This window comes from Hoplias malabaricus, unplaced genomic scaffold (genome assembly GCF_029633855.1).
Source record: "Hoplias malabaricus isolate fHopMal1 unplaced genomic scaffold, fHopMal1.hap1 scaffold_47, whole genome shotgun sequence".
In the NCBI taxonomy this organism is placed as follows: Eukaryota; Metazoa; Chordata; class Actinopteri; order Characiformes; family Erythrinidae; genus Hoplias; species Hoplias malabaricus.
In genome coordinates, this window is record NW_027101322.1 from 30001 (window position 1) to 49847 (window position 19847).

General features: G+C 60.5%; 1 non-coding gene and 1 pseudogene across 1 annotated transcript; both read right to left on the reverse strand.

The window, feature by feature from the left end:
• Positions 1 to 7993, reverse strand: part of LOC136685954 (28S ribosomal RNA) — an 11407-nt pseudogene extending 3414 nt beyond the window's left edge.
• Positions 7994 to 8265: 272 nt separating this feature from the next.
• On the reverse strand, positions 8266 to 8419 carry LOC136685944 (5.8S ribosomal RNA). The gene has a single exon (XR_010800229.1). It is a non-coding gene; the product is annotated as a 5.8S ribosomal RNA (ribosomal RNA).
• Between the last annotated feature and the right edge of the window lie 11428 nt (positions 8420 to 19847).

The window sequence follows — 19847 nt, forward strand, 5'->3', positions numbered from 1 at the left end:
CCAGAGTCCCAGGGACCCAGAGTCCCAGGGACCCAGAGACCCAGAGACCCAGAGCCCCAGGGACCCAGAGCCCCAGAGCCCCAGAGCCCCAGAGTCCCAGAGCACCAGAGCCCCAGAGCCCCAGAGTCCCAGGGACCAAGAGTCCCAGGGACCCAGAGACCCAGAGCCCCAGGGACCCAGAGACCCAGAGCCCCAGGGACCCAGAGACCCAGAGCCCCAGGGACCCAGAGCCCCAGAGCCCCAGAGCCCCAGAGTCCCAGAGTCCCAGAGCCCCAGAGCCCCAGAGCCCCAGAGACCCAGGGACCCAGAGCCCCAGAGTCCCAGAGCCCCAGAGCCCAAGAGCCCCAGGGACCCAGAGACCCAGAGCCCCAGAGCCCCAGAGCCCCAGAGTCCCAGAGCCCCAGTGCCCCAGAGTCCCAGAGCCCCAGAGCCCCAGAGTCCCAGGGACCCAGAGTCCCAGAGCCCCAGGGACCCAGAGACCCAGAGCCCCAGAGCCCCAGAGACCCAGAGCCCCAGAGCCCCAGGGAACCAGAGCCCCAGAGTCCCAGGGACCCAGAGACCCAGAGACCCAGAGCCCCAGGGACCCAGAGCCCCAGAGTCCCAGGGACCCAGAGCCCCAGAGCCCCAGGGACCCAGGGACCCAGAGCCCCAGAGCCCCAGAGTCCCAGAGCCCCAGAGTCCCAGGGACCCAGAGACCCAGAGCCCCAGAGCCCCAGAGTCCCAGGGACCCAGAGCCCCAGAGCCCCAGGGACCCAGAGCCCCAGAGCCCCAGAGTCCCAGAGCCCCAGAGCCCCAGGGACCCAGAGACCCAGAGTCCCAGGGACCCAGAGCCCCAGAGCCCCAGGGACCCAGGGACCCAGAGCCCCAGAGCCTCAGAGACCCAGAGCCCCAGAGACCCAGAGACCCAGAGCCCCAGAGTCCCAGAGCCCCAGGGACCCAGAGCCCCAGAGTCCCAGGGACCCAGAGACCCAGAGCCCCAGGGACCCAGAGCCCCAGAGTCCCAGGGACCCAGAGACCCAGAGCCCCAGAGCCCCAGAGTCCCAGGGACCCAGAGTCCCAGGGACCCAGAGCCCCAGAGCCCCAGAGTCCCAGAGCCCCAGAGCCCCAGAGCCCCAGAGCCACAGGGACCCAGAGCCCCAGGGACCCAGAGCCCCAGAGTCCCAGGGACCCAGAGACCCAGAGTCCCAGGGACCCAGAGACCCAGAGCCCCAGGGACCCAGAGCCCCAGAGCCCCAGAGTCCCAGGGACCCAGAGACCCAGAGCCCCAGAGCCCCAGAGCCCCAGGGACCCAGAGACCCAGAGCCCCAGAGCCCCAGAGCCCCAGAGTCCCAGGGACCCAGAGCCCCAAGGACCCAGGGACCCAGAGTCCCAGGGACCCAGAGTCCCAGGGACCCAGAGACCCAGGGACCCAGAGTCCCAGAGTCCCAGAGTCCCAGGGACCCAGAGCCCCAGGGACCCAGAGCCCCAGGGACCCAGGGACCCAGGGACCCAGAGACCCAGAGCCCCAGGGACCCAGAGCCCCAGAGCCCCAGAGCCCCAGAGCCCCAGAGTCCCAGGGACCCAGGGACCCAGGGACCCAGGGACCCAGAGCCCCAGAGCCCCAGGGACCCAGAGTCCCAGGGACCCAGAGACCCAGAGCCCCAGGGACCCAGGGACCCAGGGACCCAGGGACCCAGAGACCCAGAGCCCCAGAGCCCCAGGGACCCAGGGACCCAGGGACCCAGAGACCCAGAGACCCAGAGCCCCAGGGACCCGGCGCACCGGTCGAACCTATCTGGCCCACACTTAAGCCCCCGCCCTCGGACTAAACCAATCAGCCTGCCCCGTCAAAAAAGATGCCCACTGGTAGACCTGGAACCTTAAAATATATTGGAAGTGGGATGGTTGCCCAATTGCTGTATAATATATTGCAAGTTCATCCTGCCCACTGGTGGACCTGGGAGCCAAAACGGCGCGCAATATATTGGAAGTGGGACGGTTGCGCAATCGCTGTACAATATATTGGAAGTGGGATGGTTGCCCAATTGCTGTATAATATATTGCAAGTTCATCCTGCCCACTGGTGGACCTGGGTGCCAAAACGGCGCGCAATATATTGGAAGTGGGACGGTTGAGCAATCGCTGTACAATATATTGGAAGTGGGATGGTTGCCCAATTGCTGTACAATATATTGGAAGTGGGATGGTTGCCCAATTGCTGTATAATATATTGCAAGTTCATCCTGCCCACTGGTGGACCTGGGAGACAAAACGACGCACAATATATTGGAAGTGGGACGGTTGCGCAATCGCTGTACAATATATTGGAAGTGGGATGGTTGCCCAATTGCTGTATAATGTATTGGAAGGACCCTCCGTCAAATCTCAAAGTTCATTCTGCCCACTGGTGGACCTGGGAGACAAAACGCCGCACAATATATTGAAAGTGGGATGGTTGCCCAATTGCTGTACAATACATGGGAAGTGGGATGGTTGTCCAGTTCATTACACCCTCATCCTGGGCCTCTGATTAGGCTTGCCCCGGAGCTTACCACCGGTGCCTACCTCCAGGGGCTTATTCACCCCAACGCCCTGGTCCCCTAACCCGGCATGAATTTCACCAAGGGTCCCCTACCTCCGGGGCTCCCTATCAGCCAATACATTAAGAACACCTCATCCTGGGCCTCTGATAAGGCTTGCCCCGGAGTTTACCACCGGGGCCTACCTCCGGGGCCTAATTAAACCCAACGCCCTGGTTCCCTGAACGGGCCTTATTCAAACAACCTCTCCGCCGCCTAAGCTCCGGAGCTTCCTTTTGGCTCCCAGAGGCCCAGAGGCCCAGGCTCCCAGAGGCCCAGAGGCCCAGGCTACCAGAGGCCCAGGCTACCAGAGGCCCAGAGGCCCAGAGCCCCAGAGGCCCAGAGACCCAGGCTACCAGAGGCCCAGAGGCCCAGAGGCCCAGAGGCCCAGAGACCCAGAGGCCCAGAGTCCCAGAGACCCAGAGACCCAGAGGCCCATAGACCCAGAGGCCCAGAGACCCAGAGACCCAGAGCCCCGGGGACCCAGAGACCCAGAGACCCAGAGCCCCAGAGCCCCAGAGTCCCAGGGACCCAGAGCCCCAGAGCCCCGGGGACCCAGAGCCCCAGAGCCCCGGGGACCCAGAGACCCAGAGCCCCAGAGACCCAGAGCCCCAGAGGCCCAGAGCCCCAGAGGCCCAGAGGCCCAGAGGCCCAGAGACCCAGAGGCCCAGAGACCCAGAGACCCAGAGACCCAGAGGCCCAGAGTCCCAGAGACCCAGAGACCCAGAGACCCAGAGGCCCAGAGTCCCAGAGACCCAGAGACCCAGAGACCCAGAGACCCAGGGCCCCAGGGCCCCAGAGACCCAGAGACCCAGAGACCCAGAGTCCCAGAGTCCCAGAGTCCCAGGGACCCAGAGCCCCAGAGCCCCGGGGACCCAGAGCCCCAGAGCCCCGGGGACCCAGAGACCCAGAGCCCCAGAGTCCCAGAGTCCCAGAGTCCCAGGGACCCAGAGCCCCAGAGCCCCAGAGACCCAGGGACCCAGAGCCCCAGAGCCCCGGGGACCCAGAGCCCCAGAGCCCCGGGGACCCAGAGACCCAGAGCCCCAGAGTCCCAGAGTCCCAGGGACCCAGAGCCCCAGAGCCCCGGGGACCCAGAGGCCCAGAGGCCCAGAGGCCCAGAGGCCCAGAGTCCCAGAGACCCAGAGCCCCAGAGCCCCAGAGCCCCAGAGGCCCAGAGCCCCAGAGCCCCAGAGACCCAGAGCCCCAGAGCCCCAGAGACCCAGAGACCCAGAGACCCAGAGACCCAGAGCCCCAGAGCCCCAGAGCCCCAGAGCCCCGGGGACCCAGAGCCCCAGAGCCCGGGGACCCAGAGACCCAGAGCCCCAGAGCCCCAGGGACCCAGAGCCCCAGAGTCCCAGAGCCCCAGAGCCCCGGGGACCCAGAGCCCCAGAGCCCCGGGGACCCAGAGACCCAGAGCCCCAGAGTCCCAGGGACCAAGAGCCCCAGAGCCCCGGGGACCCAGAGCCCCAGAGACCCAGAGCCCCAGGGACCCAGAGACCCAGAGACCCAGAGCCCCAGAGTCCCAGAGACCCAGAGCCCCAGAGTCCCAGGGACCAAGAGCCCCAGAGCCCCGGGGACCCAGAGCCCCAGGCTACCAGAGGCCCAGGCTCCCAGAGGCCCAGAGGCCCAGAGGCCCAGAGGCCCAGAGGCCCAGGCTACCAGAGGCCCAGGCTACCAGAGGCCCAGAGGCCCAGAGCCCCAGAGCCCCAGAGCCCCAGAGACCCAGAGGCCCAGAGACCCAGAGACCCAGAGTCCCAGAGACCCAGAGACCCAGGCTACCAGAGGCCCAGAGGCCCAGAGGCCCAGGCTACCAGAGGCCCAGGCTTCCAGAGGCCCAGAGAAATTTTATTTATATTTGATTTGGACATTTTACGCTCTTTCTGGACCCTTAGACCCTCCCCCAAGCTTTGGGCGGGACTTTAGAGAGGTCAAAGTTGAATGCATCCCATTTGCAATATATATGACACTGTTAAATATATTGGAAGTTGGATGGTGTAGGTTATTCCATTCAGAAAGCCAATCAGAGCCAATCAGAGCCAAGTGACACATACTAAAGGGATGGGCCCAACGTTCTGAACTCCTAGATGGAGCACCAGTGCCCCTAGTGCTGTCCAAATGGCGATTTTGCCGCGGGTATCAAACTGGAAAAAGTTATCACTCAGTGTCCAAATGGTCATGCTTTATACGGCATTATGGATCCATAACCGGCATACAATCCCACTGTGGTCATAAGTGTCCAATGGCAATATATTTGAATGGGCCTTTGTCCAGAAAGTGTATAGTGGGGCTAACTTAAGAGGGTCATAGTTACCCCCGCCGTTTACCCGTGCTTGGGTGAATTTCTTCACTTTGACATTCAGAGCACTGGGCAGGAATCACATTGTGTCAAAACCGTCCGAGAGCCTTCACAATGCTGTGTTTTTATTAAACAGTCGGATTCCCCTGGTCCGCAGCAGTTCTAATTCGGCTGTTGGGTGCCGGTCGAGAGAACCACCTCGGAGCTGCCACCCCTCCGAGGCGAGACTCACACCCGATAGATCCACGAGGCCTCGGCTCGTCACGCCCGTCTCCAGTCACACTGCTCCGGTCCGGTCCTCCCAAGCCCCTACGGCCGGCGACGCATCCGCACACAACTCCAGAGTCTTCCCCCCCCCACGTCCGAACGGGAGTACGGAAGGCCGCGCTCGCGAGCGTGGCCGGGACCCGCCGATGGGCCTCGGAGCCCGGCCGACTTCGGGAAGGAAGGGCCGAAGGACGAGACGCACCGGAGGTTCGTCCCCTAAGGACGCACCCCCGCCGGAGTCCCATCCACGACCGCCTCCCCCCGGCACCGACCGAGTCCCCTAAGCACCACCGGGAGGGAACACCGGCTGCCTCGCGCGGCTGCGACCCACGCACTTTAACCGACAGACGCAGGAGTCAACCCGGGCGCCGTGCGCTTTTGCCCCGCATGACCCTCAGGGCAAGGGCGAACCAGAACCAGAACAGCCCTCGGCCTACGCTTCAGCTAAAGGGCCCGACCGAGCCCAGCCATTAGAGCCAATCCTTATCCCGAAGTTACGGATCTATTTTGCCGACTTCCCTTACCTACATTGTTCCAACACGCCAGAGGCTGTTCACCTTGGAGACCTGATGCGGATATGGGTACGGCCTGGGGGGAAATTCACTATACCTCCCCCGGATTTTCAAGGGCCGATGGGGAACGTCCCGGCTGCCTCACGGATGCATGCGGCGCCTTTCAGAGCGTTGAGCCCCTTTCTCGGGACAATCCCATTCCAGGGCGCTCCAGCTCTTTAGCAAGGAGAGTGAATCCTCCCCGGGGTTCCCACCGACGTCTCCGGGTTCGTTTGCGTTACCGCTATGAGAGCGCCTTCTCGGCACTCAATCTCCCCAATCCCAGGTTCGGGGATATTGGCCCGATCCCCTTTCGGTCAGCGGGGGGCAGACGAGACCATCGCCCCAGCGTTTCCGAACGGCGTTCGCCTATCCCTTAGGACCGACTAACCCACGGCCAAGCGCTGTCGGCGTGGAACCCTTCTCCACTTCGGCCTTCAAAGATCCCATCTGAATATTTGCTACTACCACCAAGATCTGCACCCGCGGCGGCTCGACCCAGGCTCACGCCAGAGGCTTCAGCGCCACCGCGGCGGCCCTCCTACTCGTCGCGGCATACGGTCCGTGTTTCAAATCAGGGATTGTGACACCTGCGACGGCCGGGTATGGGCCCGACGCTCCAGCGCCATCCATTTTCAGGGCCAGTTGATTCGGCAGGTGAGTTGTTACACACTCCTTAGCGGATTCCGACTTTCATGGCCACCGCCCCGCTGTCTATATCAACCGACACCTTTCCTGGGGTCTGATGAGCGTCGCGTCGGGCGCCTTAACCCGCGCGTTCGGTTCATCCCGCAGCACCAGTTCTGCTTACCAAAAGTGGCCCACTTGGCACCATCATTCGATGCCCGGCTCCAAGCCTGCGAGCCGGGCCTCTTACCCATTTAAAGTTTGAGGGTAGGACGAGGCCATTTCGGCCCCGCAGCCTATGATCATTGCTTTACCGGATAAAACTGAGTCTGGTGCCAGCTATCCTGAGGGAAACTTCGGAGGGAACCAGCTACTAGATGGTTCGTTAAGTCTTTCGCCCCTATACCCAGGTCGGACGACCGAATTGAACGTCAGGACCGCTACGGGCCTCCACGCAGGGTTTCCCCTGGCTTCGCCCTGCCCAGGCATAGATCACCATCTTTCGGGTACCACCGCGTATGCTCTTGCTCCACTCTCCACTCGGTGGAGAGCAGGCCGGTGGTGCGCTGTCAACCCAAACATTGACGGGGTGCATCAGATCCCACCTCAGCCGACGCGCGCCGGCCTTCACCTTCGTTGCGCCTCCGGGGTTCAAGCCCCTTTGACTCGCATACGCGTTAGACTCCTTGGTCCGTGTTTCAAGACGGGTCGGTCGGGGTCCGAACTTAGCCGCTGACCTTAGGCGTTTTGGCTGTGGGCCTGGATCACCCCCCGTATTGCCGTAGCGGGCCTAGCCCGGGGCTGAGGACAGCCCAACCGGCCCGCTTTCGTCCGAACGATCAGGGGGGGGCCCCATCCCCATCCCGAAGGAGGGGAAAACGCGGAAAGGACATTACTCCGCGGCCCCGGCGTTATCGGCGAAGTCGGAGCGAGGGGCTGTAGCGGAACGCCCGTGTCCGGGGGCCACGTGGGGCTCCCTTCTCCGGACGGACCTACCTTCACCCTCGGGCCCTTCCAAGCCTAACCGGAGCCGGTCGCGACTCACCCACCACGCGGGGGGAAGTACACCTGACGGGCCGAGCCTTCGTACGCCCGAGAGGCCCGAAGTCGAGAGGCGAAGCTCAGGGCCGAGCAGGGAGTGGGGTCGCCCCCACTCTCGCCCGGATGAACTCGCCTCCGAGCCACGGAACCACACGAGCGCGGGCCGTCCGCCCGGCTGAATCCCCCGGGGGGGTCTTCTCGGTCCCCCGACCGTTTACCTCTCAACGGTTTCACGCTCTCTTGAACTCTCTCTTCAAAGTACTGCTTTCAACTTTCCCTCACGGTACTTTGTTCGCTATCGGTCTCGTGCCGGTATTTAGCCTTAGATGGAGTTTACCACCCACTTTGAGCTGCATTCACAAGCAACTCGACTCCGGGAAGCCCGATCTACCCGGCGGGATGCGGGACAATACCGGGCCTTCACCATCTGCGGAAGACACTTCCTTGCAAAACTTGGTCCCGCGTCCGCACCGAGACCAAACGGACTTCCGTACGCTACATTTCCCGGCCCACCCCGGTCAGGGGAAAGTGGGATTCAGCGCTGGGCTCTTCCCTCTTCGCTCGCCGCTACTAGGGGAATCCTTGTTAGTTTCTTTTCCTCCGCTTACTGATATGCTTAAGTTCAGCGGGTTGTCTCGTCTGATCTGAGGTCGCACTACGAGACTGTTTTGCGGGGCGCGGGGGGCGCGAACCCCCCGGCCGCTCGCCGTGTTACGGTACCCACTCTCCGACGGCGGCGGAGAGCCCAGCGGGGAGAGACTATGACGGATTGGACCCGGACCTAATGGCTCTCCCTACGTCCGGAGCTCTCGCCACACGTCGGGTTTAAGGCCCGAGTCTGGGTTTAGGGAGACGAAGGGCCGTCCGAGGTGGAGGCCCTGCGAACTCCCAGCCGCGGTCTAGGAAGACCGATCGATGGGTAAACCGACCCTCAGACAGGCGTGGCCGCGGGATGGACCCCCGCGGCCGCCATGTGCGTTCGAAATATCGATGATCTGTGTTCTGCAATTCACATTATTTAACGCAGGTTACCGCGTTCTTCATCGATGCACGAGCCAAGTGATCCACCGCTAAGAGTTGTATGAGGTTTGTGCCCGGCCCGTTACAGGCCGGGCGAAGGAAGCCATTCGAACACGAGACAACGTTTGACAATATTTCAAGCCGGGTGCCTTCCCCCCCGTGGAGGGGGGAAGGTCATTGAACCTGGGCGTCACCACCGGACCGAGGAGTTACGGCCCGGGGGACGATCGCCCGAGTAGGTGCCCGAGACTTACGTGGTTTAGGAGACCGGGTCTAGGCCCCACCGTTCCCGGCGAGGCCCAGGGTTTGGTTCGCTGCGTTACGGGTCCCGGTCTAAGGCATTCAGGCGTGCGCTCAAAGCCAAGCTCTCCACCCCGGAGGGTATGAGCGAGGCCCGGTGGTACGCTCCCAAGTCCCCCGCTTAGGGGAAGGCGCTGGGTAGATCCCACCTAGTCAGGACCGGCGGGCACCGGCCGTCTCCTTCGGGTGTTTAAACGCATCCGGGGTTCGTGAGGCCCCTTCAACTCGCGCACCGGCCTTAGACTATTATACGGTCCGTCTCTGCGAAGCCAACATCGGGGTATTTGCATGCGCTCTTAAGCTCCGCTCCAACCCCGTGAGGGGAAAGAGTTTCGCCCGGCGGTACGCTCCCGTCCACCACCACCCCCTGTGCCGGGGGGATGGGTTCAGGGAGATCCCACCGAGGCCGGCGAGCACCGGCCAACGCCCTGGGGGTGAGTAAGCCCCTTTGACTCGCGCACGCACAATCAAGCCTTCAACGATCAATGGTTGGTTTAACGACCCGGCGGGCGGCTCCGGCGCCACTCTCCCCCCCGCGAACGAGGGGGGCGGACCGGGGTACCTATGCACCTAAGGCGGTCCTCGCATAACCCCGAGTTCCGAAGCCGGCTCGCTACGTCCACCCACCCGGAGGGGGAGAGACTCACGTCGGCCGACGACGAAAGGTACGAGGCTTCTGCGGTCCATACCTTGAAGGTACCCGCCGGGGGAGGTTTGGCCTCTCGAGTCCGACTCGACAACCGGCCGTGGCCAGGTCACCGTTAATGATCCTTCCGCAGGTTCCCCTACGGAAACCTTGTTACGACTTTTACTCCCTCTAGATGCCCAGGTTCGATCGACTTCCCACCTCAACGAGGCAACCCCCCGGTAAAGGGGCACCTCGGAGATGGTCCGAGGACCTCACCAGGCCATCCAATCGGTAGTAGCGACGGGCGGTGTGTACAAAGGGCAGGGACTTAATCGACGCGGGCTGGTGACCCGCGACTACTTGGAATTCCTCGTTCAAGGGGAAAAGTTACAATCCCCTATCCCCAGCGGGGAAGGCGTTCATAGGATTGCCCAGGCCTTTCGGCATAGGATGGATGCACATGCTGAACCAGCCAGTGTAACTCACGTGCGGCCCCGGGCGTCTAAGGGCATCACAGACCTGTTATGGCCCCGAATCTCATACGGCTTTGCCTTGCCCCGGATCGCTCTAAGAAGTTCGGCCACCGACCGACGAACCCCTCGGGCCGCAAGCCCCCACAGGGACCCAAGGGAGGGCCGTGTAACTTTTTAAGGCACAGGGTCTCGTCCGTTATCGGAGTTAACCAGACGAATCGCTCCACGAACTCCCAACGGCCATGCACCACCACCCACAGAATCAAGAAAGAGCCATCAATCTGTCAATCCTTACCGTGTCCGGGCCGGGTGAGATTCCCCGTGTTGAGTCAAATTAAGCCGCAAGCTCCACTCCTGGTGGTGCCCTTCCGTCAATTCCTTTAAGTTTCAGCTTTGCAACCGTACTCCCCCCAGAGCCCAAAGACTCGTGGTTTCCCTCACGCTGCCCGGCGGGTCATGGTCGCTAGCCTCACGCCGCCGGATCGCGGGTCGGCATAGTTTACGGTCGGAACTACGACGGTATCTGATCGTCTTCGCTCCCCCGACTTTCGTTCTTGATTAATGAAAACATTCTTGGCAAATGCTTTCGCTTTCGTTCGTCCCACACCGGTCAACGAATTTCACCTCTATCGGTGTGGTACGGATGCCCCCGGCCGTCCCTCTTAATCATTGCCCTCGGTCCTTAAAACCCACGAAATAGGACCGTGGAAGCCCCGGAGCCCCACTCCGGAACGACCAGCCGTCCCGAAGGAGAGACCCCGAAGCCCCGCGGAAGGGCCCTATTCCATTATTCCTAGCTCAGTCAGACATGGCACGTGTCGGCCTGCTTTGAGCACTCTGCTTTATTCAAAGTAAACGCTCCGGACCCTCCAACCCACCGTGCACCGCAGTGAAGTACCCAGCTAAGGGCTTCTCCGCGGCCGGCGAGCAGAGGACACCGGCGGGTAGGGACCAGGTCCCAACATCCACCCAGAGACAGGGGGTCACCCCCGAAGGAGCTCCCCACGCCATCCCGGACAGTACAGGGGATCCGAGACCTGTCCCCACATCCAACTACGAGCTTTTTAACTGCAGCAACTTTAGCATACGCTATTGGAGCTGGAATTACCGCGGCTGCTGGCACCAGACTTGCCCTCCAATGGGTCATCACTCACGGACATAGATTGAGTTCATTTCGATTACGCTCCACAGGATCATAGGACCCGCATCGATATTTTTCGTCACTACCTCCCCGTGTCGGGAATGGGTAATTTGCGCGCCTGCTGCCTTCCTTGGAAGTGGTAGCCGTTTCTCAGGCTCCCTCTCCGGAATCGAACCCAGATTCCCCGTTACCCGTGGTCACCACGGTAGGCACGTAGCCTACCGTCGAAAGTTGATAGGGCAGACACTCGAATGATACGTCGCCGCCCCGGAGGGCTTAACGATCGGCCAGAGGTTATCTAGAGTCACCAAAGCGACCCGACCGGAGCCGGGAGGGTTTTTCGGTTCTGATAAATGCACGTATCCGGGGGACAGGGGCCGGGAGAGCATTTCACGCCGACCCCCAGAACCCTTCCAACGCTTCGTTTGCATGTATTAGCTCTGGAATTACCACAGTTATACCAAGTAACGTGTGGAGCGATCAAAGGAACCATAACTGATTTAATGAGCCATTCGCAGTTTCACTGTACCAAAACCCGTGTGTACTTAGACTTGCATGGCTTAATCTTTGAGACAAGCATATAATACTGGCAGGATCAACCAGACCGACCCCCCTTGGATCTCAAACCCCGGACGGGGAAAGAGAGGGGGCGCATGGAGCCCGTGAGAGTGATCTCAGGGGACACCAGCGAAGAGGATCGAACGCGACCCCGCTGTGGGGGTCTGCAATCGACTTGGCAACTTGGAAAACGTATGATTCTCGCCCGGACGGTGCAGGCTAGGGGCCGGGTCCTTCCCTCAAACGGATCCCGACCCTAAGGCACCACCGACGCGGACGTTGAACGGACCTACTGTTGGATCGACCGGCCGACTAAGTCCCCCTCGGAACCGTTCTGGACAAGCGGACATGCCTCTTACGGGCATCCACGAGCCATGGAGGCTGGGAGCACAAGGTGGGGAGGATCGCTCTAAGCACTGTATTTAGGCTTAGAAGCCTGCCCCTGGTGCTCCGCGTATACCGAGCTCGAACGGCCGTGAAGGACAGCCGTTAAGGGAAGAGAATGGAAGAGAATCCTGGCCCCCTCAAAGCGCGAGGAAGTCGGCATAGGTTTTTACGGTACGCCACCACCGGAGCCGTCTGATGTTCAGAAGACGAAGGGTTTTGCCCTCAATCTCGTAAGGTCGAGGGCTCACCACCGAACTTCCAGCCGCGGTCCTTGGTAGGACCGATACGCGGACAAGCCGCAAATCCTGGCCCCCTCGCAGTGCGAGGAGGTCGGCAAAGGTTTACGGTTTCGCCCCCCGGAGCCTACGGAAGTCTGCGTTTAAGAAGACGAAGGGTCGGATCCCGTAGGCCGACCCTGCGAACTTCCAGCCGCGGTCTGTGGAAGACCGATCCGTGTCACCTCTAATGCGCTCTTTGCCTCCGGCCGTTTCCAGCCGGGGGCCCGGTGGTGCGCTCCCACGTCCCGCTCAAAGGAGGGGAAAGGTCGGGAGATCCCACGGACCGGCGGATGACCGCCGGCCAACGCCTCGGGGGGTTACGCGGCCCCGTCGACTCGCGCACGGGCAAATTTATGGGTTTAAAAAGGGGGACAATCCTCATACGTTCGACCCCCCGGTGCCCAGGGAAGTTGACCCTCCCCGGGCAGGCATATCGAACGAATCATCGGTCGGAAAACTCTCTCTTTCGGGACGGGGGAAACCCCTCATACGCTCGACCCCCCATGCCCAGGAATGTTTTACCTTCCCAGGCATACATCGAACGAATCATCGGGGTGGACACAACGGGCTTATAACAATCGACGGGGCGGCCCGTTCCACCCGCCCCACAAGTGGGCAGATGGTCGGTGGCCTATAGACCCACAGGCAGTCCCAATACCACCGTGATACGAGATCCGGGGTTGGGACTTGACCTTAAAGGTACCCGGTCGAGGCGGACCGAGTGGAAGCCACTCGGATTTATGACAGTGGTAGGCCCCACGGACCTTGGGGACCACTCCCCATCGCTCTGCCCGGCACCTGGCTCGGAAACCGGGACTAATTTTGGCAGTAATACGCTATCGGTCTTGGTTCTCATTGGTTCATACACCCAAGATGGGCGAACGTCGAACGCGAACGGGAGCGATCAACGCCCATAACCCCTAATTATGCACGAACCGGGGGCTATATAAGGGGTCGCCTTCACTCGGAGCCGTCAGTCTCTCACCATGGATAGCTGCCCGCTTTGCGAACAAGCCATTGCTACGGATCTGACTTTCCACTTTACCATCTTCCACAGACTCGGACCGGACGACGCAGCCTTCCTCCGAGAACTGGACCGAAGCGGGGAGAATTCATCACAGCTCGACTGCCCTCTCTGCGGCCTGCCGTCTCTCTCTTCGCCGGCAGATCACCTGGGCTCGGCGCATTCCCTCAAAGGCCTCGCCCTTCGGATCGCTCTCTCTGCCGCTCGACGCCTTCGCACCCTCCACCTTCTGCGTCGCTATCAACAGTCTAAGCCGCGGAACCCTCCACCGCCCTCGGGATCCCGTTCCCCGAATCCAGCCTCGCCGCCGGGACCAAGCACGCCGGGACCGAGCGCGCCGGGACCGAACACGCCGGGACCGAGCACGCCGGGACCGAGCACGCCGGGACCGAACACGCCGGACCCGAACACGCCGGACCCGAACACGCCGGACCCAAGCACGCCGGACCCAAGCACGCCGGACCCAACCATGCTGTACCCAAGCTCACCGGACCCAAGCACGCCGGAGCCAACCACGCCTGATGCTTGCCCGCTCTGCGAGCAAGCCATTACGGATCTGACTTCCCATTATACCACCTTCCACCGCCTTGGATCTGCCGACATTGACTTTCTCCGGGGACTGGACCAAAGTGGGGAGAATTCGTCCCAGCTCGACTGCCCTCTCTGCGGCCTGCCGTCTCTCTCTTCGCCGGCGGATCACCTGGGCTCGGCGCATTCCCTCAAAGGCCTCGCCCTTCGGATCGCTCTCTCTGCCGCTCGACGCCTTCGCACCATCCACCTTCTGCGTCGCTATCAACAGTCTAAGCCGCGGAACCCTCCACCGCCCTCGGTATCCTGTTCCCCGAATCCAGCCTCGCCGGGCCCCAGCACGCCGGGCCCCAGCATGCCGGACCCAGCCATGCCGGGCCCAAGCACGCCGGGACCCAACACGCCGGACCCAGCTTCGCCGGACCCAGCCTCGCCGGACCAAGCCTCCCCGGGCCAAGCCACTACGGGCCAAGCCACGCCGGAGCCGGTCGACAGCGACTACCAACCGAGCGAGTCTTCCCCTGCCGAATCCACCTCGGACACGGATTCAGAGACCGAGCGGGCACGGCGAACCTCCCGGGGGAGGCAGCTCGTGATCCCGCATCGGTTTCGGGACACCTACGTCAGCCGTTCGGTAGACGACTTTCAGAAGTTCTACCTGCGGGTCGACGCGTCACCGAAGGACATCGAGAACTCTCGCCAGCGACGGGGCCACGTTATTCGGTTCCTGCTTCACTGCGCCCCGCCCGGCTGCCAATTCACAGACCTGTCTTTCGTCCATCACACGAACGTTCCCACTTGGGTACAGAGCCTTCAGAAACTGGGTTACGCTTCGACAACCGTTAAGTGTTACCTGCACAGCGCCAAGGCGTTCGTCTCCCACGTCGCTGCCTTCGACCCAGAGACCGCCGGGGTCAGCCCCGAAGAGCTCCAGAGGCTGAAGCTGACCTTCGCCAAGGCTCATCGGGACATCGCACGCACGATTCTGGGCCATCGCCAGCGCGTGAAGAGAGCGAAGCTGAGTCGCTTGCCGCAACCTTCGGATTTCAGGGTCTTCCTAAGCCACGCTAAGACCCGAATCCCAGAGCTCATAGACGCGGCCCGGACGGGGGACACCGCCCGCCGGTCGACGCTACGGATGCTCCAGGGGTACCTGCTCGGCCTTTTGTCTGTCTTAACCGGTCACCGGTCGGTTGTGTTTCTCAACCTGACGGTTGGAGAGTTGAGGCAAGCCAGCACCACGGATGGCACCGGCTTCGTGGTTTATGTTCGTGAACACAAGACCAACGCCTCGTTCGGGGACGCTCCGATCGGGTTGTCTGCCACAGAGCTGGCCTGGTTGACCGCACTCAGCGACTTACACGGGGCCCGGGACGGGCTCGTGTTCTTGGACAGGGGGAACCAGCTGCGCAAGCCAAACTCACTGCTTCGGATCGCGTGGACGGATGCGGGCCTCGGAGGCGCGGTGGCCTTCAACCTGATCCGCACGGCTGTTTCGAACCAAGTGAGTGTTGAACTTAATCCGACTTATGTGGGCTCTTAACCCCGGCCTTCCTACTTCTGACACCTCGCACCTCTGTTTCAGGTTTCGACTCTGCCGGCCGAAGATAGAGATCGAGTGACGACAAGCATGTGCCACTCCAACATCACTGCCCGGGCCTTCTACCGAGCCGGCCTCTCTGCGGCCGATGTGATGCGGGCTCGTGAGAACCGTCTTTCCGCCCTCGAAACGGCCTGAACCGGACCCTCTTCAAAGCGCAACCCAGCCGGGATTCACTCCGTGTTTCTGCACCCCCGTGGCTTTGATATGTTTTACTGCGAAATAAATACATTTATTTCTGAATCCCCAAACAGAGTGTTCCCGTGTGGTACTTGCTTCGGTTTGGAGATGGAGGGGGGTGGAGATTGGGTGATCCTCCCAGAGGGAGACTTTTTACGAGGTCCGACCGGCCTTAAGACTTAAACGATCAGTGGTTATGGGTTAACTTAGTCGGCGGGCGGCCCGTTCCACCGCCCCGCTAAGGGAGCAGTGGTCGGAGGCCTATGGACCTTAGGCAGTTCACCGGGGTGGGTAAACTTACCTTTAGGCACCCGTCGCATGAATATAGGAGACCATTTGGCTTTTTTGGCCCCGGAAACCAGCCACTTCTCCGGGCATATATAGAACCAATCCCCCCCAGGGAGGGAGTTGGAACTAAAGGTCATTGAAATTAAATGGGTTTAACAGTTAACTTTGTCGGCGGGCGGCCCGTTCCACCGCCCCGCTAAGGGAGCAGTGGTCGGAGGCCTATGGACCTTAGGCAGTTCACCGGGGTGGGTAAACTTACCTTTAGGCACCCGTCGCATGAATATAGGAGACCATTTGGCTTTTTTGGCCCCGGAAACCAGCCACTTCTCCGGGCATATATAGAACCAATCCCCCCCAGGGAGGGAGTTGGAACTAAAGGTCATTGAAATTAAATGGGTTTAACAGTTAACTTTGTCGGCGGGCGGCCCGTTCCACCGCCCCGCTAAGGGAGCAGTGGTCGGAGGCCTATGGACCTTAGGCAGTTCACCGGGGTGGGTAAACTTACCTTTAGGCACCCGTCGCATGAATATAGGAGACCATTTGGCTTTTTTGGCCCCGGAAACCAGCCACTTCTCCGGGCATATATAGAATGAACCATCGGGGGCTAAGGGCAGATAGTCAAGTCAGTTATACCGATCGAACTCTCTTGAGTTTCGGCTTAAAGCTCTGGCATTTGCCGTTGGGACTTAGAGTTTTTTTTTTAATAAAGAGGGGAGGCCGGGCTTACCTCCACCTTAAGCCCAGAGGGTGTCCCAGTCCTCGGGCTTGTGTATTCGCATCAACGGGGTCCATGGAAGTCATTTTAGACATCCAGAGGGGAGGCAACCCAAACCATCCCCTTAGCCCAGAGGTGTGCCACTCCTCGGGCTTGTGTATTCGCATCAACGGGGTCCATGGAAGTCATTTTTAGACCTCCAGAGGGGAGGCAACCCAAACCATCCCCTTAGCCCAGAGGTGTGCCACTCCTCGGGCTTGTGTATTCGCATCAACGGGGTCCATGGAAGTCATTTTTAGACCTCCAGAGGGGAGGCAACCCAAACCATCCCCTTAGCCCAGAGGTGTGCCAGTCCTCGGGCTTCGGTATTCGCATCACCGGGGTCTACGGAGGTCTCAACTTAGGTTTTGAACACCTCCAGAGGGGGGGCCGGATTAACCACCACCCTAGCCCAGAGGTGTGCCAGTCCTCGGGCTTCGGTATTCGCATCACCGGGGTCTACGGAGGTCTCAACTTAGGTTTTGAAAACCTCCAGAGGGGGGGCCGGATTAACCACCACCCTAGCCCAGAGGTGTGCCAGTCCTCGGGCTTCGGTATTCGCATCACCGGGGTCTACGGAGGTCTCAACTTAGGTTTTGAAAACCTCCAGAGGGGGGGCCGGATTAACCACCACCCTAGCCCAGAGGGGTGCCAGTCCTCGGGCTTCGGTATTCGCATCACCGGGGTCTATGGAGGTCTCGACTTAGGTTTTGAAAACCTCCAGAGGGTGGGGGCATATCTTATCCCCACCCTAGCCCAGAGGTGTGCCAGTCCTCGGGCTTCGGTATTCGCATCAACGGGGTCTACGGATGTCTCGACTTAGGTTTTGAACACATCCAGGGAAGCAGAGCGGACATTCCCATTATTTCAAGCCCATCGGGAAGCCACTCTTTTGGGCATAGCGTTTCGCATCGCTGTTACCCAAACTTACGTCTGATTTAATGCCTCCCTAATATCCCGACGGCACCAGGCTGAGAAACCATATGCCCACAGGATTTGAGGCATTGGAACCTCGTTCGCATAGCCGACAACGATGAACCTCCCTCGGACTCGCTACGAGGCTTGAGGAGGGTCCTGATTTTCTTAAAATCTCAGGTGAGGGACTTAGAAAATTTTCACTTTAAAACCACAGACCTCCAGAGGAGAGACCGGGCTTATCACAACCTTAGCCCAGAGGGCGCCACTCCTCGGGCATGTCACTTCGCATCACCGGGGTCCATGGATGTCTCGACTTAGGTTTTGAACACATCCAGAAGGGGGGGCCGGATTAACCACCACCCTTAGCCCAGAGGGGTGCCAGTCCTCGGGCTTTAAATTCGCTTCGCCGGGGTCTATGGAAGTCATTTTTAGACCTCCAGAGGGGAGGCAACCCAAACCATCCCCTTAGCCCAGAGGTGTGCCACTCCTCGGGCTTGTGTATTCGCATCACCGGGGTCCATGGAAGTCATTTTAGACATCCAGAGGGGAGGCCACCCTAACCATCCCCTTAGCCCAGAGGGGTGCCAGTCCTCGGGCTTTAAATTCGCTTCGCCGGGGTCTATGGAAGTCATTTTTAGACCTCCAGAGGGGAGGCAACCCAAACCATCCCCTTAGCCCAGAGGTGTGCCAGTCCTCGGGCTTTAAATACGCATCACCGGGGTCCATGGAAGTCATTTTAGACCTCCAGAGGGGAGGCAACCCAAACCATCCCCTTAGCCCAGAGGTGTGCCAGTCCTCGGGCTTGTGTATTCGCATCAACGGGGTCCATGGAAGTCATTTTTGACCTCCAGAGGGGAGGCAACCCAAACCATCCCCTTAGCCCAGAGGTGTGCCAGTCCTCGGGCTTGTGTATTCGCATCAACGGGGTCCATGGAAGTCATTTTTGACCTCCAGAGGGGAGGCAACCCAAACCATCCCCTTAGCCCAGAGGTGTGCCAGTCCTCGGGCTTGTGTATTCGCATCAACGGGGTCCATGGAAGTCATTTTTGACCTCCAGAGGGGAGGCAACCCAAACCATCCCCTTAGCCCAGAGGTGTGCCAGTCCTCGGGCTTGTGTATTCGCATCAACGGGGTCCATGGAAGTCATTTTAGACCTCCAGAGGGGAGGCAACCCAAACCATCCCCTTAGCCCAGAGGTGTGCCACTCCTCGGGCTTGTGTATTCGCATCACCGGGGTCCATGGAAGTCATTTTAGACCTCCAGAGAGTGGGGCCGGTCTTACCACCACTCTTAGCCCAGAGGGCGTCACTCCTCGGGCATGAAATTCGGATAACCGGGGTCCATGGATGTCTCAACTTAGGTTTTGAACACATCCAGAGGGGAGGCCACCCAAACCATCCCCTTAGCCCGGAGGTGTGCACCTCCTCGGGCTTGAAATTCGAATCACCGGGGTCCATGGAAGTCATTTTAGACATCCAGAGAGTGGGGCCGGTCTTACCACCACTCTTAGCCCAGAGGGCACCACTCCTCGGGCATGAAATTCGCATCACCGGGGTCCATGGAAGTCAGTTTAGACCTCCAGAGAGTGGGGCCGGTCTTACCACCACCCTTAAGCCCAGAGGGCGTCACTCCTCGGGCATGGAATTCGCATCAACGGGGTCTACGGATGTCTCGACTTAGGTTTTGAACACATCCAGGGAAGCAGAGCGGACATTCCCATTATTTCAAGCCCATCGGGAAGCCACTCCTTTGGGCATAGCGTTTCGCATCGCTGTTACCCAAACTTACGTCTGATTTAATGCCTCCCTAATATCCCGACGGCACCAGGCTGAGAAACCATATGCCCACAGGATTAGAGGCGTCTGAACCCCTTTCGCATAGCCGACAACGATGAACCTCCCTCGGACTCGCTACGAGGCTTGAGGAGGGTCCTGATTCTCTTAAAATCTCAGGTGAGGGACTTAGAAAATATTCACTTTAAAACCACAGACCTCCAGAGGAGAGACCGGGCTTATCACAACCTTAGCCCAGAAGGCACCACTCTTCGGGCATGTCACTTCGCATCACCGGGGTCCATGGAAGTCTCGACTTAGGTTTTGAACGCATCCAGAGGGTGGGGGCCGGACTTACCACCACCCTTAGCCCAGAGGGCGTCACTCCTCGGGCATAAAATTCGGATAACCGGGGTCCATGGAAGTCTCGACTTAGGTTTTGGAAACCTCCAGAGGGGGGGCTGCACTTACCACCACCCTAAGCCCAGAGGGCGTCACTCCTCGGGCATGAAATACGCTATACCGGGGTCCATGGAAGTCCTTTTAGACCTCCAGAGAGGGGGGGCCGGGCTTACCACCACCCTTAGCCCAGAGGGCACCACTCCTCGGGCTTGAAATTCGCATCACCGGGGTCCATGGAAGTCTCGACTTAGGTTTT